We start from the raw sequence: 19,712 nt of genomic DNA on the forward strand, positions 1-19,712 counted from the left end.
CCTCACCACCCCTTGTCAGCACTGCTCTGCAGCAGCCAGGCACACCTCTTGCCCATGAGACTCTTGGAAGAATTTCTCATGGCATGGAGTGCAGCAAGAAAACAGCTATTACCCTATAACAAACTGGCCCATCTGCTAGATTAGAGAAAACCAAACTCTTCCAATAGGGAAACTGTTGTTGGGGCTCCCCTCTCAACCCCGTGGAGCACAGAAAGATCACAGCCATGCACCCCATTCCTATGATGGCCACTGAGTTATCTGAAAAGGTTATGAACCCCTGACCAACCAGCATGTTACCACTGCCGCCTCCACCACTGGAAGACAAATATAATTTTAACTTCACTTATTGTCAGTGATCCTTTCCTATCACTATTTTTATTTTTAACCAATGCTCCTACCACCCCAAAAGCTGTAGTTTAAACAAAGTGAAAGAAAGATGAGGGAAGACTAATGTGGTGAAATTTGCTATTAGACAGCTAGGCTACTTGTGTCATGATTATCTGTTTCTTGCAGAAAGAATGATTCAAAGCTACTATTTACATGTTTAAACCAACCCAGCCCAGTTTGTCTCTAATGGTGCACAGAATAATCATGTGAACTATCTAGCTAGCAGATCTGAATGGCAGCAACTTCTGCCAGAGGAAGCAATGGGCATGCTTTTCACAGCCTCATGCTCTCCCTAAATTCAACCAGAGCTGTCTGAATGATGACTGCATTTGAAAATGGGTATCAAAATCATTATGATGGGCCACACACATGAATTTAGAAGGAATTTCTAAAGCACAAAGGGGAGAGAGGCATTAATCTCCCTTAGTATATTCAACCACAAGAGTGCCCCTGCCTCGTAGTGTTAGGGATCTGCTCTGGAAACCCACCTTGGAGCTCAGAACTTTCCATCATTCTGGACACCTGCTGACACCTGACACAAAAGCCAAATACTTGAATTCATGCTTATCTATCAGTTGCTGTGATTCATACAGAAAACCCCCCAGTCCTCAGTACAGTGCTCTATCTGCATTTGAGCCATCTGTATCTATTATTCCCCTTCCCCTCAGGGTTTGTTGACCATGCAAGTGGTGCACAGGTGATACAGTGGGCTGAGACGGGCGGGGGAACACTGGTTACCAACGTGTCTTTTTTTTTTTAAACCCCTAATCTACACATTTGGAGAGGCAAAGAAACAGAGAATATACGATTCACCCTTGACATTCCGCCAGATCACTTCAATCCTGTAAAATGCCCCCTAATGACCTGACTATAATACCATGGTGTTACAGTGTCACTTAAATACTGCAGGGTTCTTCCTCTGGCAGTGCAGTCTGCAGACTTAATATGTAATGTACAGGATTATACTGCCACTAAAATATTACTTACTGCTGATGAAATTTCAAATTAATTCTGGGAGCTAAATCATTATTCAAGTCTGCCTTTGCAGAGATACATGCCCCTGGTTGGTTTAATAACAGTGATTTTAGAACTAGAAGGTTGTTACTGTCTCTTCAAGGCTTGTTTAAAAGGAGAAGTGGCCTCTAAACTGTCAAGTAAGGTAATGCAGTGATGCATGGATGTTTGCAACTAAAAAAATAATTTGAGAAAAAAATGGGCTCAAATATTAAGAGAGCTCACAGCAATGTGGCTGATGAATAATTTTATTATTTAACAATAAATTAAAACACTAACCCAGTTTTCTCTCTATATATATATACATGTACACACTCCCATGTTCCCATCCACCACCACCCTCCTCCACAGACAAAAGATTTCACAATAATTGAGGGGACATATTATTGATGAAGTAAATGACACAACTACTGGTAACTGATGAAACTGATCTTTGCCAGTTGAGGATGTGGCTTTCAAGTCATTCTGAGCTCTAGCTTTTCAAACCTAAATAAACAAACTTGACCTTTTTTCAGCTCTAGGTTTCTTCTTCCTGAATAATTCCTGTTACTAGTGAGTATCCTGCACTTTTAGGTAACTACAGCACTTCAGCGCTAAGATGGGCCAATCCTTGACACTGCACTAGAGCCAGTGTACACAATGACTTGCTAACATACCAAGTAAGGGAAGATGAAAAACAGTGGATGGGCTAATCATAAAAGCAAGCTTCTATCCTCTCAATGTTTGCCCCTTTTTTAACATTGTGTTTAGATTAGTTTCTGTTTCTCAGTTAAAATACCAGGCTGCTCACTTCCACAATGAGGTTTCTTAAATCCGGGAAGCATTCCCAAGATATATTGGAAAAAAACCCCAGACCAAAACCCCCACAAAAACAGTGGTAAATGAGGAACAACATAGGGCCAAACATACAGGCTGAAAACAACTTGTGGCACTGAGTCTAAATTAGGCTGAATTAATCAAACTTTCTCCTTATTAAACTGTTACCTACTTCCTCATTTGTTAATATTGTTTACACTTGCAGCCAGGCCAAAGATTTTCCCCTCCCTCCAAATATAATTTCCTGCTATTGACAGACATGTTCAAGTGCTGGATGTGTGTATGTCTACATGGCATACTGCAGGCAGAGGCGAGCCTTCCTGGCCACCATCCAAGCCAGCTGTAAATGAGCCAGCTCCAAACTGGAAGCTGTGTAAGCACAATTAGCACAGCAGTAAGCCTGATCTAACACATCCTGCCAAGAGACCGAGCTTATTAGCTTGAGCCCAACACAATGTGAACGATGGATATGGGGCTTCTGCTTTGGCTCCACACAGAACGTGGGCAGCTGAAGCACACCAAGCTCATAGCTGCCCACAAGACACGGTGTAAGTACATCTTCTCTTGGAGCATACCCTCTCTGCAAGCACTATCCTTTCCCTCTGCATCAACTCCAAAAATACTCTAAGTGCTGTGAGCAGATGGATGGAACAGGGGTCTCCAAGTGAGAACGTCTGAGGAAGTCTACGAAAAAAGGCACCAGGCAGGTGTTCAGGCACCAGGCACCAAAAAGGCCAAAGGGAAAGGTGAGGGAAAGGCAGAGCAAAGCACTGCAAGACTCTACAAACTGATAAAGAGCACTCCACTTCTGGCTGCTACCAGGTCCAGAGCAATAATGACCAAAAACCATTACCATACTGTAGATGTTAAATGGGCTCTGCACAGGTGCTCCTACCAACAAACAATTCACTATTTTTGGTGGACATTTGAACAGTCCAAAAGAGGAATGTGCACAGAGAAGGAAATCTGTTATCAAACTGGGACCTAAGAAACCAATGCTGCCCTGGTGCCCTAGATTTTATTAAAGGAGCAGTGACAGTCTCGTGGTTGGCAGTAGTAGTCTGACAAACTTATAAATTCAGAGCAAAATGTAACAAAAAGAAAAGGGGGGGGGGGGAATAAATGGCGTATTTTAGGAAGAGCACCTGAAGAGAATGTTTACATTTAAAAGGGCAGTAATAAAGTAGTCATTGCTAAACTATACTTAGCAGAAACCAACCTACACAAGTCAGGGAGCTTCTGCCCGCCCAGTAAGAGAGCACACGGGCAAGCAGAAATTCCATTGAAGGCAACAAGGAAAACGCCTTATTAAACACAATTATTTTGTTGCATTCTGTGTCAACAGACTGTTCTGCAGCAAACACTCAGGATCTTTGGAAGGTGGTGTTTGTGCCTGTTTTCTTTTCCCTCCCAACTCTATTGTAAAGGAGTATTTTTAGCTTTCAGTTTGAGCTTTCTGGGACAGGTATAAGCAAGAGAGAGAGAAGGGACCCCACAAGGTGCGCAGACACACTCCTCCACACATTCAGATTCTGCAGATTAACTAGGTTTATTTTGACTTCTGAGATTTTTAGATTACATTGTGCATATGGAGGTTTTCCATTATATGCTAGCTTAAAATATTTTCTTTGAAAAGGCTTAGCTTGATCTGGGGTGAAGACGACACATCCTCAGCAGCGTACAAGCAGTTTATATACTTGTCCCTGACCCTTGCCTGATCATCAGTTTGGGCTAAACACCTGCTGGAATTTCACACAGAATTTCTCACACTCTAGTAACACAGATCTCAGGCATATATATCTTTATGATTCAAGGCAGCATTTGAATCACTGATACCTGCTTCAAAGGAGTGTTTTTCTTCCCTTTTCCCTATCCTTTCATCAACTTCTAAAAACATTACCAAATCAAACCAAATTAATCACACCAGGTTAAGAGACATAGACAAAAGAAAAACTAAGAGCTGAGATTACACTTGCCCTGTTATTCTGTCTTGAGAAGGAAATAATTTTCTCTCTCTTTTCCCATTTGAAGGCCTGAAAAAGAAAGCTATGCTGTCAGAAATATCAAGGCCTAATAAAATGTGTGAAGAACTAGTCATACTTTGAACTTACTAACTTCAAGAAGGTGAAATCGAGAAAGGTAGTTAAATACTATTCGGTATGAAACACTTAGAAACACACAAGAGTATGATTATTGCAGGTTAATTTAACCTTATTTCAATTTTTCAGTCATTTAAAAATACATATATAATCGTCAACCATTGTTCAGACAGTTCTGAACAACTGTTCTGAAACAGGATCTCAATTTACACACCCATCTAATATATCTAAAATATACAGCATACATACATGCTGGATATAAAAGTCAAATAACCATTCAACCCCTTTACTTACACATACTTCCAGTGAAAAGATAAAAAATCTTGGCTTATAAATCAGCTGAACTAAAATACCCTACAAGAACACATTTCTAACAGTCAGAAGAAAACAGTGAGGAGATAAACATCATTAAGGGGAAAAAGGAGGGTAGAGAAGTAAAATATTTGCCAGTTAGCTCTGAATACTTTTGTATTGAACAAAAATAAATACTCAATCTGTGTATTATTTCTTTTGGAAATACTTCTTTGCAGAGAGGAATGCAAGTTAGCATCCTTTATAAGGCCATAAGAATCTTGTACATAGCACCATAAAGTAGGTCTAGTACAGAATACAGCAATCTCCCATGCAGCGACATGATAAACAGAATCCTTGAATACTGATTTGGTCTCCCTTAAAAACAATACTTACTGAAAAAAAAAAAATCAGAAGCCATCTGCAAAGGAAGTACCTCAGACTAAAAGACCTGTCTACCCTCACTATGCGTACATGGCTTTTTGTTTAGACAAAGTAAAACCAGGAGAGAATGCAATGTGTCTGCAGAAGGTTCTTCTATTTTTAACAAATACGGTCCTGCCAGTATCAATTCATCCAGATAGAAAATCCTTCATTAAAAATATAATTTACTTTGGTTGCTTTCCACTATGTTGAAGTGACATCTTTCCCAAACACTGTCAAAGGCCATTAGGAACACAGAGCTTTTGAGAACAAGTTTCAACCATGACACCCATTGGCCTGCCTAAAGAAAAGCTGCCTTAGGAAGGCTCGGGAATCCTTAGATGGGAAGGGGCAAACCCAAAGGGCATGAAAAATATTATTTGGATCTACATAGTATCATTACAAAATTACAAAAAAATCTTTGCACGGTCTCATACAGGCAAAGTGACAAATCAATCAAATATCCTAAGGAACTTTGAAACTTTTCACCTGAAATTTGGGGTGCTACAGCATTTTACTAAAAAGTACAACACTGAAGACAACTCAAGCAAGACGTTACCAACATTTTACTCAGCTATACATATTTTTATGGGTCCACCTGGGAAAAAAAAAAACAAACACATTTACAAGCAGATAAGCTCAAATTAAAACACAGCTTGCCTTACTTTTACAAAAGATGACTCTGGTACATACACCAGGTCATTTATATTTAAGCCAATATTTTAAACTATGTTTTTCCCTACGAATTACAGTACAAGAATTTTAGAACAACTTCTTAACTTCATCCCATTCCCTTCTCAATCAACTGCACTAGCTAGATACCAATAGAGTAGGAGTCAGTGTGACAATCTATGGCAATCAGACATCACAAAACTTAGGGTAACAAAACGTAAGACACACTTTATTAATGTAAATAATTCCAGACTTCACACATTTCAACACTAGGAGAATGTAATTCAAGAATTAGTCACACTTAAAGAGAGAATTCAGAAAGTTCAGTAGGGGACAGGAGAAAGGAGTGAAGAAGCCCTGTCAAAGTGCAGAATTCAAGCCCTTGCTCAATTCCAGATCTACCCATGCTCCTCCTCTGAGTGCCAGTTTGGGGCCTGAAGTTGGGGAAAAAAACAACTCTACTACTTCATACCTAAAAGGGAAGCTCAAAGTCAAACTATGCTGCCTTTTTGTAACTTCAGATGCAATAAATAGTCTGATTCAGCAACAAGCCTCTCTTGATATGGTTATACACCTCCCAGTGACCACGTCCTGAGCAGCCTCATGGAATACACAGGCTCATTGCTGGGGGATTTTTCACAAAGGCAATCTGGAGCGAGCAGTTCCTATCTCTGGCTGCTTGTTACCAGCTTCTGTTGCACTGCCTTCACCCCACCCCTCCTGGGACAGCTTCATGGTGCTGCACAGAGGGACTTGGTTAAGCTAAAAATAGTCCATTCATCCTCCCTCTCCCTCCCCATTTTTGCCAGTTTATTTTTAAAACAGATACATTCTCTGCTCTTGTTCAACAGGCAGCTTGGCTGGCAGGGGAAGGGAGGAGGAGATGCAGCTCTGCCTGCCCAGGCTGTAAGAGGGACTGCAGAGTCCCTTCAGCCCACCTTGCCACTAAGACATAAGATATCCATGGCATTACAGACACACAGAGGTCCTCATAATCCCAGTTTAAGCTGGTGTTTGCAAAGTCTGAAAAGGAGCACGTACTGTTCCTACAGTTAGATGGAAGAGGTTTGCATAATCTTATCCCTCATATCCCAGGAGCCAGAACTAATTCTGTGCTTTTCTGATTTGACTTGGGGATTCTACGCCACCACAGTAGGACTTAGGAAATGGCTCTTCACTGTAACCTTGTCTGAGTGCTCATCTTTTGTTTGCATTACTCTGCCTTGCAAGATGACAGCTATCAAGTCAGATTAGTGAATGCCACTCACAGTGACACATGCCAAAAGTAAACCATTAAGACCGTCTAAATAAGAGCCAGGCTTAATATGTAGGTTGCCAGGTATTACATCTAGTAAGAAATCATTCTAGACAAGTTCAGAAATTAAAAAATTATAAAATATTTTAACTTAGTTCTTAAAATTCACTGGACTAATCAAATAAAACTCTTTCTGAATTTCTAAAAGAGCTCTGCATTTGAAGTGCAAAGAATTTAGGCTGTCAGAAAAAAAAATGTTTGGGGGGGAAAAAATGCAGCAATTTTTTGAAAATCCTCCTAACCCCCACTGTTTTTTCTGTGTGTTTATGAAGCCTCCGGAAATACCATGGCAAACATTCCAGCTCTACAGCAGCGAGGTCACGTGACCAAAGGCACAGCAAAGAACTTCTTTCCCAAGTTTCCTTATGGTACAGATAAGTGATTTTTATTTTATTTTTAAAAACAAGGATCCAAGTTTAGGGAAATCTCCAGGAAATTTTCAAGAGTGCAGTTTTGAAAACAGTGTTTCTTGATGTGGTGGGGTTTGGTGCTGTGTTTCCTCTTGTTATTTAGTTGCTGCATTTCTATGCCTGCACATAGTATTTTTATTATCTAAGATAAGCATCTTAGACCTATATTCAGGGACCATTAAATACAGTATACCATTTAAGTCACCTCTAAAAGCTACTTGTAATGTTCTCTAAATCTTCTAATAGTGTTAAAATCAGTACTGCTGTATTTCTTAACACAGCCATGATCTTTTCCTGGCAAAAATTATGGCACTTAAAATCTCTCCCCCTTCTCATCTTTCAGGATTATTTCAGCTAGCACTATTAATGAAAGGATTTATGCAAATAAGCTTTGCTAAATACTATGGGAAAAAAGTACTCAAAAATCTGAACCCAAATCACAACCTTGCAGTTTACAAACTATCACAAGTACATACTTAGAAATAACTGAAATGTAGGAGTATTGATGAATCATAATGTAATAGGTGAGTATCAGAAATTTGTGGTTGTCTGAAAACAACATAGAAGAGAGCATTGGGAAGGAAAACAGGCCTGCAGTAGAAAAGCACAGCAAATGGCAGGCACTCACCACTAACTTGCTTTGTAACCATGTCAGAAATGCTTCTAATTATCAGAGGTAAAAGAGGGATGGCATTTCTGCTGGAAGCAAGTTTTACACTTTAGTCTTTCCTCTCCCTTCTTTTTCAGCCTATAAATATTGGTCTTACACATTTTTCTCCCATACAGCTCTTGAAAAGGTTGAGTTTTTCAAGGCTGAGAGCAGATAGAAATGCTCATCAAGAAATGCCTTGAGGTCAACTGTCTGTAACTCATCAGAGTGCAGCACTGAAAATATGGATGGTGGATTACATGAGCATAGTAAAGCAGATTAAAAAATATATATATATATTCTGATGATCAGTAAACATTTTTTTTTCTGTTTGGAAATGGGTTCAGTTATGCACCCCCAGTGGTGATGGTCACAGGGTAGTGACTTCCCCCCTAATTTCATAATTTCAGGTGCATTCAAAAGAACTACAGATGCACGGAAGTGGCTTTAGTGCTATTTCCCAATATATGGAAATCCCACTGGCATATGACAAGGATCAAAAATGGAGAAGACCCACACAGCAGTCTAAGGAGAGGCAGCTGGTCCACAAGAAAATGATGATGTAGGTCAAATTCTAGAGAAGCACTGAACTACACTGAAAATAAGGCAGAGATGAGCTTACCTATGGCTTTGTTAAGTACTTAAAAACAGCTAAAAAAACCCCGCAAGCAAAGGAAAAGCAGCAACAGAATAAGTCTGCAAAGATTATTTTTCTTAAGTGAAGAAGGAAACAGATACCCTGGAGTGCCCACTCTGTGCTTTTTAAAAAATTCTGTACAACCGCTAGACATAAGATATTGAACATACTATTGAAACTACTGTTCACTTCTACTCAGGGATTTCTGCTTAGTTTATTACAAATGCATATTTATTGGCAGCAAGTAGAACATATTATTGCTCTGTTTTATAGCTCGAATGGCGCACGCAAAGAGTAATTTGTTTGTATTCCGTACCCGGATCAATACTGTACCAGGGATAGCCTAAGGAATGTTTATGCTGAGGGCTTTGCTTGCAGTGTTTTGTTGTTGCAATCAATTGACCAAACAGGGCTGCTTCTTAAAACAACAAATAAACTATGATAGTGACCAGATCAGCCATTCAAGCATCAAACACGACACAGTGTCTGGAAAAAGAATGAAGGCCCACAAGTGTTTTTACTGCTTGATGACACACACAGCTTTCTTACCTGAATATTTCCCACTGGCCTTTCTTCCTCTCAGTAGCTGGGGACCGTTTCTTCAATGCCCTCACAAAACAAGATCCATTTTCCTGCAATAAGAATACAGACACATCATGCTTCCATTCTCCTGCAGAACACAGCAGCATTTGAATCAGCTCAGTGAAAAGACCTGAAATGAATTAAGAACGTTTAGGAGTCCAACAACCAAGCCAGGAGGACCAGATCTGAGGCTAGGTTGGGGTTCTAACCCAGCTTTTGCCACCCCCAAGCTTTTGAGACTCACTCACCACTTTAAGTACTACAGGTTTTCATGCCTCTAACAATGAAATAAGGAAAAGGGGAATTCTGTTGAGGTTTATATCAAAATTTCCTGAGCCAAATGGTAATTTTTTTCCAGTTAAAAGTCATGCTGAAGTCTCTTCTATTCTCTTTATAAAGGGCACTCACTGACTATTGTGAGCTAAGTGCCATTAAAAAAGATAAACCAACCCCCAAACACTACTTTAAAAAATACACCGAAATACCTCAGAACCACCATCCTCTCTGTAGCAAAACAAAAGTTTATGGATTATACTGGCACAGCACTGCAACGTCTAGGAAATGCTTTTTTAATTATAAAGAAAGATTGCAAAGGGAGACGGGGGAATGTTTACGGGTAGTCTGTATTTTGTTACATGCTGTTTCAGCAGGCAGACAAGGTGTCCTTACAGCATTATACTACCAAGCTCCAAAACTCAGCAAATATTATGGAAAGGAACACAGTGACTACATTTTGCCTCTCTTTTGAATGACTTCCAAATAACTTCCGTACAAGAAAAACCTCCATTAACCATGAAAAAGCACATATTACTGAAAACAACAACAAAAAACGAAGCAAAAAACACAGCAAACCCCACAGAACTTGCAACCAGTCCAGGTTCCTCCCCAACTACCAGCTGTGGGAGCAAACACTTCGCATAATTTGAGTTGTTATGAAAAGTCACCAGGTGACTTAACAAAAATGCAGAAGAAAAGCCTCAAGTTATTACAAATAACTTGTTAGTTGCATTCAATGTTTGTTCTGCAGCCATATTTATCCTTCTCACTGGTAATTCACCAAGAATAAAACATGGCTGAAAACCTTCTTACAAACAGTCATCCCAACCCAGCACACCCAGTTTCACCACTGAACTGTCTGCTTCACACAGGCACGCTGCTGGTTTTCCTGTCTCACAGAGGGCAATTTTAGAGAAGTTACATATTGACAAGCACCCTGGGTGAATGTTTGGCTTTAAGGCCTCACTGAACTGTCAATGTTTTTGCCCAGAACGGGCTTATTCTCTTCCAGAAGTTTTCCCCAGTGCTTTTCTTCTCCTTATTCAAGGTAGGAAAAACGCATTAATTGATTCAAATTCAGTATTTGTTAACGTAACTTTCTCAGCTAATGCAGACTGGTCTTCAATGAAGTTTCAATTAGTTATTTTAGTTTGTTTCTCCAAAGGAACAACTTTTTTTCTGCCTACCCCAAGATCTGGGTACCATTCCAGATATAACTGGATTGGACTTTTGTTGGACCAGGCTGTAGCACTTACCTGGACACTTGAATTTTCCCTCTTGCTCCTCTCTCCTGGACTCTTACTTTCAACACTGCATTTGTGCAGCTGCATGGTTAGCTGGAATGGGGCAACTAATTTCCTTCAGCATGTCGTCTCAAATTGCTCTGCCAACACAACACAGGGAGCAGGCCCAAGACAAGAGTGATCGGCCATCGTGGCAGAGGGTAGAAACAGAGGCTGTTTAAGGCAGCTTGAACTGCACTGCTGCAGCACACAAACCCAAAGCTTTGCTCCCCCTCCTCTCTGCTTTATTCTGCCCATCTGTAAAACCGGCACCACAATTCCTACTTTGTTTTATAAAGCACCTCTTAAAATGAAAGGGCTATCCATTAACATTTCTGTGAATTCACATTACCGACCACCCACCCCTTTCATAAACCAGGTCCAAGCTGATTCTAAGGACACTGGCACTGTCCCCACCAGCATCTGCTCCCTGGTTTCCCCACGCAACCTGCTCAGGGCTTATACAATCCCCCCCTCAGCCTGTTCCGTGCCCCCACGCCAGCCCCAGCTCTGCCAACACACTTCACAGGGTCCTGCTGGGAACAGCAATCAGCTTCTAAAAGTAAAATTAGCTTCTTAAAGCCTGGTCCCTTCTCTCAGCCTGTTTCTAGAAAGATCCCCAAAACAGTCTCGCTGGCAAAGTTCGGGGATAGCGGGCTACAGCTGAGATGAGAATAGATGGTAAAGTGTCAAATGGACAGCCCTTCCACCTGCCTTGCCTCAGCCACCCTTTCCAGGTGTGTTCTAAGCCCTGCTGTGGCACAATAACGCGATGCCGCACAATTCCCAGCCTTTCCCACATCCACACGTGGGTACGGCTGCAGGAGCGGACTCGGGGAAGCACCGAGGCCTTTCCGCAAACAGCCGCTCAGGGAGCGGGGGAAGGAGGGCAACCAGCAGCGCTCCAGCCGGGAGGGCTTCCAGCTCCTCCAGATCCAGCAGGGGGAGCACAAAAACGCGCAGGTTTTTTTGGCCACAAATGATTTTTTGGCTACGAACCGCTGGATCGCAATGCTAGACACTCTGCGTTGGGCTGCTCCTACAGAAATGCGTATGTGGTGCATGACAGCACACCACGGGCAGAACTCCTGCTCCGAGCAGATCTCACCGCAAAAATCACTCTGTGGAGGAGCCGACCAGGACAGGCCAGGAAGGCGGCAGGAGCCGGGGGCAGGAAGGAGAGCCTACACAGCCGGGCTGCCAACGCCAGCAATTGTATCGTGTCCCCTGCAGCATTAGCAATTTTTCCTAAAGCCAGCTCTCCAAAGTCTCATCACATAAAAATTTCAGCTTTCAGCTCTTCGGTTGTTTTTTTTGTTTGTTTGTTTTGGGGGTGTTTGTTTGTTTGGTTTGGTTTTTAAGGGATATATTTATCTCTAGGCTTCCAAAGTTCAAAACCAAAGCTGTAAAAATAAACCCCAAAGATTTAAAAAATAGCAAAAGCGATAAAAGAATCCCCCAAATCTGTTGTCTGTACATCATGAGCAAAAGAATCTCAACTCTGGGATTTTCACATTACTTTCCTTTATTTATTGACATCTAACAACAAACTGTTAATTACTGTTTCAGAAACTGAGGAGGGAAAAAAAACCAGAAACGAAGCAGTTCAGCAGCCGCTGAGGGGAACTCTCTTCCTCAGCTTCACCCGAAGACCTTCCCTGGCCCAACTCGCCCGGTTTGTGCCACGCCTGACCCTCAGCCCTGCCCCTGCCTCTCGCACGGACAGCCGCGGGGTGAATCTGCAGCGCCTTCTCTGGCTGCTCCTCCTCGCTTCTCACTTGTCCCTAGGCCACTGTTTGCTCCTTCGCTCCATGTGCCCTGTCCCAGGCTGGACCCTTCCTCCCCAGGTCCCAGCCTTCCCCAGGGATGCCCTTGCTTTGGGCGGCCACAGCCCTCAAGGGTGACCCTCACTGCGCTCTGGAGCAGACACAATCCCTCAGGGACCCTCTTGAAGGGCAGCCCAGACCACCCCTGCGGCCCCTGCTCCTAAAGCCACCAATTTTGGCCCAATACACTACATAGTTTCACCATGTTTTCTTTTAACACGGTGCTCTGCTTCTTAGTGATTTTACTAAAATTAATGAAAGAGGTCTATATATATATTTAAGGAAAACACCCAGAGCAACCTATGCGTTACAAGTCCTAAAAGTAAAGCATATAAAAATACTGTAAGGGTGAACTGGAGGAAATCCAATATGGAAGGTCCAAGGAGTTCATCTTTAAACCTCCTAATCTCAGCTGTATCACTGCAATGGACTTAGGTCAAGCACAAATAACTTTCCCTGCTTTCTCATCATATCCTGGTCCCAGCTGATAGCCACCAGATTTTAGAGACAAGTTTATAATAGATCTCCCTGGACTATCACAGACAGTCCTGGAATCCTGCTTCTCATCCTCAGCCTTACCTTCTGTGGAAAGCAAGAGCCCCCCCAGGGTATCTCACTGTCTATTCCTCAGCACTTAGCCTGAACTGGACTTAAATAACTGTAAATAAATCAATATCTAAAAGTAACCAAGAGTAAACCCTTTAGTTTCCATACATAAAACTAGCACTTGAACTCCGCATACTTAAACAAAAATGAGATAGCAAATAGAAAACACCCAAACAGAAATTCTCGAAAAACAAAAATACTGCTAGGATAGACAGTTAAAGAATGTTGTACAATCTTCTTATGGAAATGCATGAGGCAGGTGCATTTTAGGGTATTTTCGTACTTTCACAAATTATTTTGAAGTTCCAGCATTATTCTCCTTGAACTCTAGAACATGTTCAAACTCAAAATTCCTGTAAAACCACAGCATGTCAGCAATCCCAACTTCTCATTTATCCACAGCTGTAACTGGGTCATAAGTGAAGAACACGAACTGCTGCTCTTCCTAAATAAGCTTAGTGGTCAGCAAGTGTACTTCTGCTATGTGAAAACACTAACAAACTTTACAGAGAGTTTAACTATTATATGCAGTCCTTATTAGGTATCATAGCCCTCGATCAGGACTTGTTAGAAACTTGGGCTTTCCTGAAATTCTAAAGCAACTCAAAATCAACAGTGAGTGTGTGTCTAACAAACATCAGATGCCATCCACACTGACAAAGAAACAGCCTGCTAGTTTAATAAGAAAAAAGCAAAAACTGTTGTTAAACTAAGTCATGCAAAATAGGTGAGGGTTTTGGAGAGGAAAGATGAGAGACAGACTAATGTCCATGCAGGTCAGTGTGTTCCTTCCTGAGTAGAGACAGAACAAGGGAGGAAAGTAAAGCTGGGAAGATCTGTGTGGAGGGAAGCAGGACTGCAGCTTCTGGCAACTTTCAACTTTGCCTACACCCAGACTTGGTCCTCAGTAATCCTTATTAAAACAAGAACCAAAAAACACACAAATACATCACACCAAAATGCAGCAACCATATGGCTGTAAAACACATTTATGTGATGGAACAAACAGGATGCACACTCCCTCCAAACACAAGCAGCAGAAAGCCACAGAAAGGGCCAGGCTGCACTGGAACCCGCCATGTGCCTCACCTGGCAGCATCTAACACATCCTCCTCCCTGCCCCGGGGAGCCCTGGAGCCAGCCTCCTGCCTTCATCCCAGCAGGACTCCTCATGCCCCAAAAAGTCCCAGGAGAAGCCTGGGCCAGCACTCCTGCACTACCCCATTTCCTCCTGACATCTTTTGTTCCCAAAATAGAAGGGAACAAGAAGAAGCAGGTTCTCATAGGGGGCTGCTGCATTGAACAGCGCAGCCACTCAGACACTCAGTCAAACCGGTGGCTCCCGTATCACATCATTACTGCAACCAGTCCTCCGGGGAGATTTCTCAAGCTCACCCTGTTAAGGCAGAATGCTACCAGGGTACAGCAAAGTAAGAAAGAATCACAGTAATAAGTACGTAAATTTTGCTTGTGTTTTTTTCTCATCATCTTTCTCACCAGTGCGTAGAAGCAAAAGTTTTGTTTATTTAGTCATCATTTTCTCAATTAGTTTCCCAGTTAAAAAAAACAAACAACTACCTTTAGTTTTTTTTCTCCACATGAACAGAAAGAAAGCCTTCTCAAACTTGTATTTCACATTATTTCAAAAAAATACAACATAACTGAAGTACACATTTTCTCTGCTGTAGAAAGCCATGAATTTGAAATTTCCTTATTTTGAGATGGAAAGGAAAGGTCCAGGTTGTTGTCATACCCTACACATTTAAGACTTAACAGCAGCCATTTGCAGTATCGTGATCTCCAGTCTAGAACAACAAAATCCTTTTCTTCTCCCATGTTGTTCTCCAAAAATCTAATTGCTGAAAGAACCACTTTTCCCAATCCTGCTCTCTTCTTAAGGCTGCACCTAACATGCGTCCAGTGCACCTAAAAACATGGGCATGAGTAGGCCAAGATTGCTGCAGTCCATGTCTCTGCTCTCTTGTCACAGCCCTGAAAACCCTAAAGTCCCTAGGGCAGTGCTGCATCCCACCTCCCTCCCAGCCTCACACCCCAGATTTAAGGGGCTGCACATGAGTCAGTAGAATAGATCAGGGGTTTAAGCAGCAACAGGGAGATAGGACTAGGAGGAGGACAGGCATTTCAGCATATCTTTGTGAAACTACAATCTGATGGAGGTGGCTTTGGCCCAAGCTGAAGTAGGAAAGATTTGGTGTGGCTGCCCTGTGCAAGGCAGTCCAGGCAGCTCCTTCTCCAGTGCCTGCTCCAGCCCAGCAGCACCCAGCCAGCTACAGTCAGAGTCAGCCTGGGGCTGAAGGGTCCAAACCAACCAAGGTTTGCAATTCGCTATCATTTCACAAGTGACCATGACAGTCACAGCTCCTCTCTGGGCCACAGTGGGCAGACTGCATCTGTTTGTAGCAGAGGACTGAGCTGCCAATGCGCAGGCATAGGATAACAAGCACTATTAATCTTGGCTTAAACGGAACCATTGTTCTGGGGATTGGACATCTCTTGTAAAATCCCATTATTAGAGACCATTTGCCATCTATTTCCGTAGAAACTTTTTTAGTGTGCTTTGTTCTATTTTAGAAAAAAATTTCCCCTTCCCTTTTCCTTAAGTCCTATTGTACTTACAGAGCCTTAAACAATAATCCACTCAAGCACAACCATGGAAGTGGCTTGAAGGAACAAAAGCTGCTTCTGGCACAGCCAGTGCATCTGACTCTCCCTGCATACAGCTGCCTGTATAGCCTCCGCAGATTTGCAGAACACCAGCAGCTGATTTCCCTCTGCTCCTCCTGTGTGTTGGATACAAAATAAACAGTAAACATGAGAAGTCTACTCAAATTATACTTGCAGCATCAGCTGAGGGTGCAGGTGAGTCACAAGCAAGTTCTGCAGCCTATCTTGCTAAAGGAATAGGGAGAAGACTGACCTTAAAAGAAAGCAGTAGGCATGTATAAGGCAAATTTAAAAAAAAAATCTCTCTCCAGGGAGACAAGGCAGTGGAAGCAAAGTGTCTCAGGATCTGTTAAAGAAGATTATTGCCACATCTAGTAGTTAGTACCCACCCAAGTAGAGTGCCATCAACCTAATTCTCAAACGAGACTAGCAGAACAGCGAGACAGGATTAGACATGCTTGTTTTTAACCATTCTTTGCTCTCTCTGGTGTATTACTATCAGCACAGCATTGGCATCAAAATTACTACCCTTCAAAATGTGCAGAGCACATTTTTTAATTTTACATGTAGCAGTTGTGTCATCTGGGGTTATTTATTTTTAATATAAAGTGGTATAACATACTTAATCTGTTTTGAGAAAAGAACAAATTGATTTAGTGAGCAGTTCAAGGCTCTCCCTGGAGACACTCAACCACACTTAGAAATCTGGACAGAAGTTGAGACTTCACTAAAGTCATCTTAATTGTAGGTCATAAGAAATGTCAAGATATAAACCACCAAGGAATACTAAAAATTAAGCCATCATCTCCGAAAGTAACAAATGTCTTATATTTGGCAGTAGAATAATTTCTTAATCTTTACAGCATTACTACTTAAGGACAGTAGCGGAGCAAAGGGCTTAGAACTACACACAACATGTGCGCATCATTTTTGCTGGGGGGGCGGAACCCAAAACCTGCATAAAGTGAAAAAATACTAAAGTGAAGGAAACTTACACCACCACCAATAAAAATATAGTGGTTTATATTTTTCACTTTGATTCACTATATCTTGTTTCACTAATCTTCTGGTAATGATCAAGTTTTGGTCTGTTTTGGTCTGAAAATGTTCTTCCCTATGCAGTATGGAACAGAGTAGTGTATACAGCAACACATAGGTGCAAAAACTGAGCACCAAATTGAGGAAAGCAGGTTTTTAAGAAAATTTTAAAAACAAACAAACAAACAGAAACCTCTTTGGAGCCTTAGACCACTTCTAGAGCTGTGTGCCTAGGTTTTACAAAGAAAAACTCTTCTTTCCTTAGCTAAAAAGTACTTCTTAAACAGGTGTTTTCCTGCAGAAGTTACACCCCAACTTCTGCATTTTTGAGCTACATCCCCCATTTACTAAAACCATTTTATAGAACTTAGCTGAAATCCCCAAAAATTTCCTTTGCCCACTTAACTCAAACAACTGTTATAAGACAGCTCTGACTTTAAACAGATCAAGGTGAAAACCCCTCCAGTTTAACTGTCTTAAAACCAAGGAGGTTAAAAATTAAGTGCATTTTCAACACCAAAGAACAATATCTGAGAGCTCTTACTAAAAGTATCTAAAGAAAACATATTTAAACCATTTCATTCTCCCACGTTCTCCAATGTGAAAGTTAAAAGGTCAGCAATGTAAAATCAGGAGCAGGTTTTTTTACCATCTCCGCCTAATAACCTCTTAAACTTGATCAACATATACATTTCCTTTCCTGCCCTTCCTTCCACTCAGGGAGTGGAGATGAGAAGGCTATTTCCCTGATTTTAGTTAAATCAAAATGGAACTCACCAGTGAACAGCAATTTGAACAGAAAGCAGTTCAAGTGATGTGAAGACCCATATTAAGGGAAACAAGCTCATGTATGTGGAAGGGGGAAAAAAGTAATTTAACATCCTATATTGCTGTCAGTCAAGTCCATTATGAATATCTATTTTGTTGGGTTTAGCCACTGCCCCTAGCAGGTGTGCCAAGACTTATGGGTGAAATTCCATTTCTCTAAATGCAAAAGTAGGCATTTCACAAAAACTTAAATCTGTCCTCTGCCAAGTCCATTTTCTTGAGTGCCTTCACATCAGCTCACTGAATACCCTAACCACCCTCTTCTGTAACAGTAAACACCATGTATATCCAGCCCCATGTCTGCACAGGGTGAAGCATGCTGTTGCCTGCTTTGCCTGCCTGAGTGGTGCTGTCATGGCAGGGAAGTGAAGGGCAGGAAAGCTGCAACACTATGACCTAAATAAGATGCAGGCAAACACAATTTTAGACATCCAAGCCTTTAATGCAAATTAATGTCATAGCAATAAAAGCTCCAAAAGGAATAATTGCACAGATGTCTCGGAGGAAGAGTCTTATCTTGGGATTTAATAGCTAGAAGCAGTTTCCCCCCATCTTCTCTTCAGGTCATTTGGTTTCAACAGATAGTGCTCCTTGCTGTCTATCACACAAGCTATTACACAAGTACTCTCAAACTGGTAGCCCTGGATCAGGGTTTTCTGGTCCCCTGGAGGGCGGCAGGAGCCTACCCTGATGCCAAGCCCTGCCAGGCTGCCCATGTTAAAACTCGAGGTCATCCGCAACATCAGAGAGGCAGCATTACACAACTCATGTTCTGCATGGACATCTGAGCTGGAAAGACAGTAATTTCAAAGCCAAGATGCAGTTTGCCTCAAGATCTTCCAAGTTTTACTGCAGGCTGTTCTTAAAATCTTCCACTGATAGCATTTGTAAAACTAGAATTAATTTTCTGTGACATTGAAAGAGGGAGGGAGAGACCCCAAACAAAACCCCAGTCCTGCCTCACTGACTTCACTCCTTATATCTGCACAAATATCCACTCGTCTCCGTGCTGTCCTTGAAAGCCCTTTCTCTGCAACACACCAAAAGCTTTTAACCCGTATTGAAGCCACTGCCAGCCAGCCCCAGCTCCAAAGAGGCTCCGCTGTGCCAAAGCCACTACTCTGTAAGAGGGGAGCCCTGGAAAATGTTGCCCAGACACACGGGACGTGGGCTGCCACGGCCATTCTGCCGTGTCCCTGCAGCAGATAGGAGGCTGCCTGCAGCCCGCTGGCCAGGGGCTCGCACCACACCTCTGCTTTACATGGGCACAGGATGCTCGGCCAAGGAAAGGGCAGTTTTTACAGGAAAGGGGACTGGGTTTCAGCAACTGAGGCAAAGGCAAACAGTGCCTTCTGGCAGCTCCTCTCCGGGGGTGGGATGGACATCCGAGCAAGGGTGAATTAGAGGGAGAACAGCTGTTTGTTCAGTGAATGACTCACAGGACTCAGCTATTAATTCTTCCTCTCAAGAGAATATGCCCCCATACCAGCCCACCCACCATCCTACAAAACAAACAAATATATAATGGAGGTCAGGGAGGGGGAGCTCACTAACAGGAAAGGGAAAAAAAGGAGGAGAAATAGACAGGCATTTAATATTTACATAAGAATGAAATGTTTCATTAATTACATATAGAATCAATTTGCAGCTATTTTCCTTAAATTTCTCAGTCAAACCCACAGATTTGAAGCACTTTGAACTGTGCTGCACCAGTAATTGTGGATGAATATTTTAGATCAGTCTTGAATCACTGTAGAGCACACAGCAAATGAACTAATAAGCTATTCATGTGTGGACTGCTAATGTGTTTTCTTTCTTTGCTAGACAGATGGAATACAGTCTAAAAATCAGTTGAATTGGCGACTGGTAATCTTC

At 42.0% G+C, this 19,712-nt stretch overlaps 1 protein-coding gene across 4 annotated transcripts in view; it reads right to left on the reverse strand.

The window, feature by feature from the left end:
• ZMIZ1 (zinc finger MIZ-type containing 1) overlaps positions 1 to 19,712 on the reverse strand; it is a 339,352-nt gene that overhangs the window by 210,793 nt on the left and 108,847 nt on the right. For all 4 annotated transcript variants that reach the window (XM_038141495.1, XM_038141494.1, XM_038141490.1 and 1 more), the window contains one exon: positions 9,263 to 9,345. The gene's annotated coding sequence lies outside the window, so the exon portion shown is untranslated. The remainder of the gene's footprint in view (positions 1 to 9,262; positions 9,346 to 19,712) is intronic.

Source organism: Motacilla alba, chromosome 6 (assembly GCF_015832195.1).
Source record: "Motacilla alba alba isolate MOTALB_02 chromosome 6, Motacilla_alba_V1.0_pri, whole genome shotgun sequence".
Classification (NCBI taxonomy): Eukaryota; Metazoa; Chordata; class Aves; order Passeriformes; family Motacillidae; genus Motacilla; species Motacilla alba.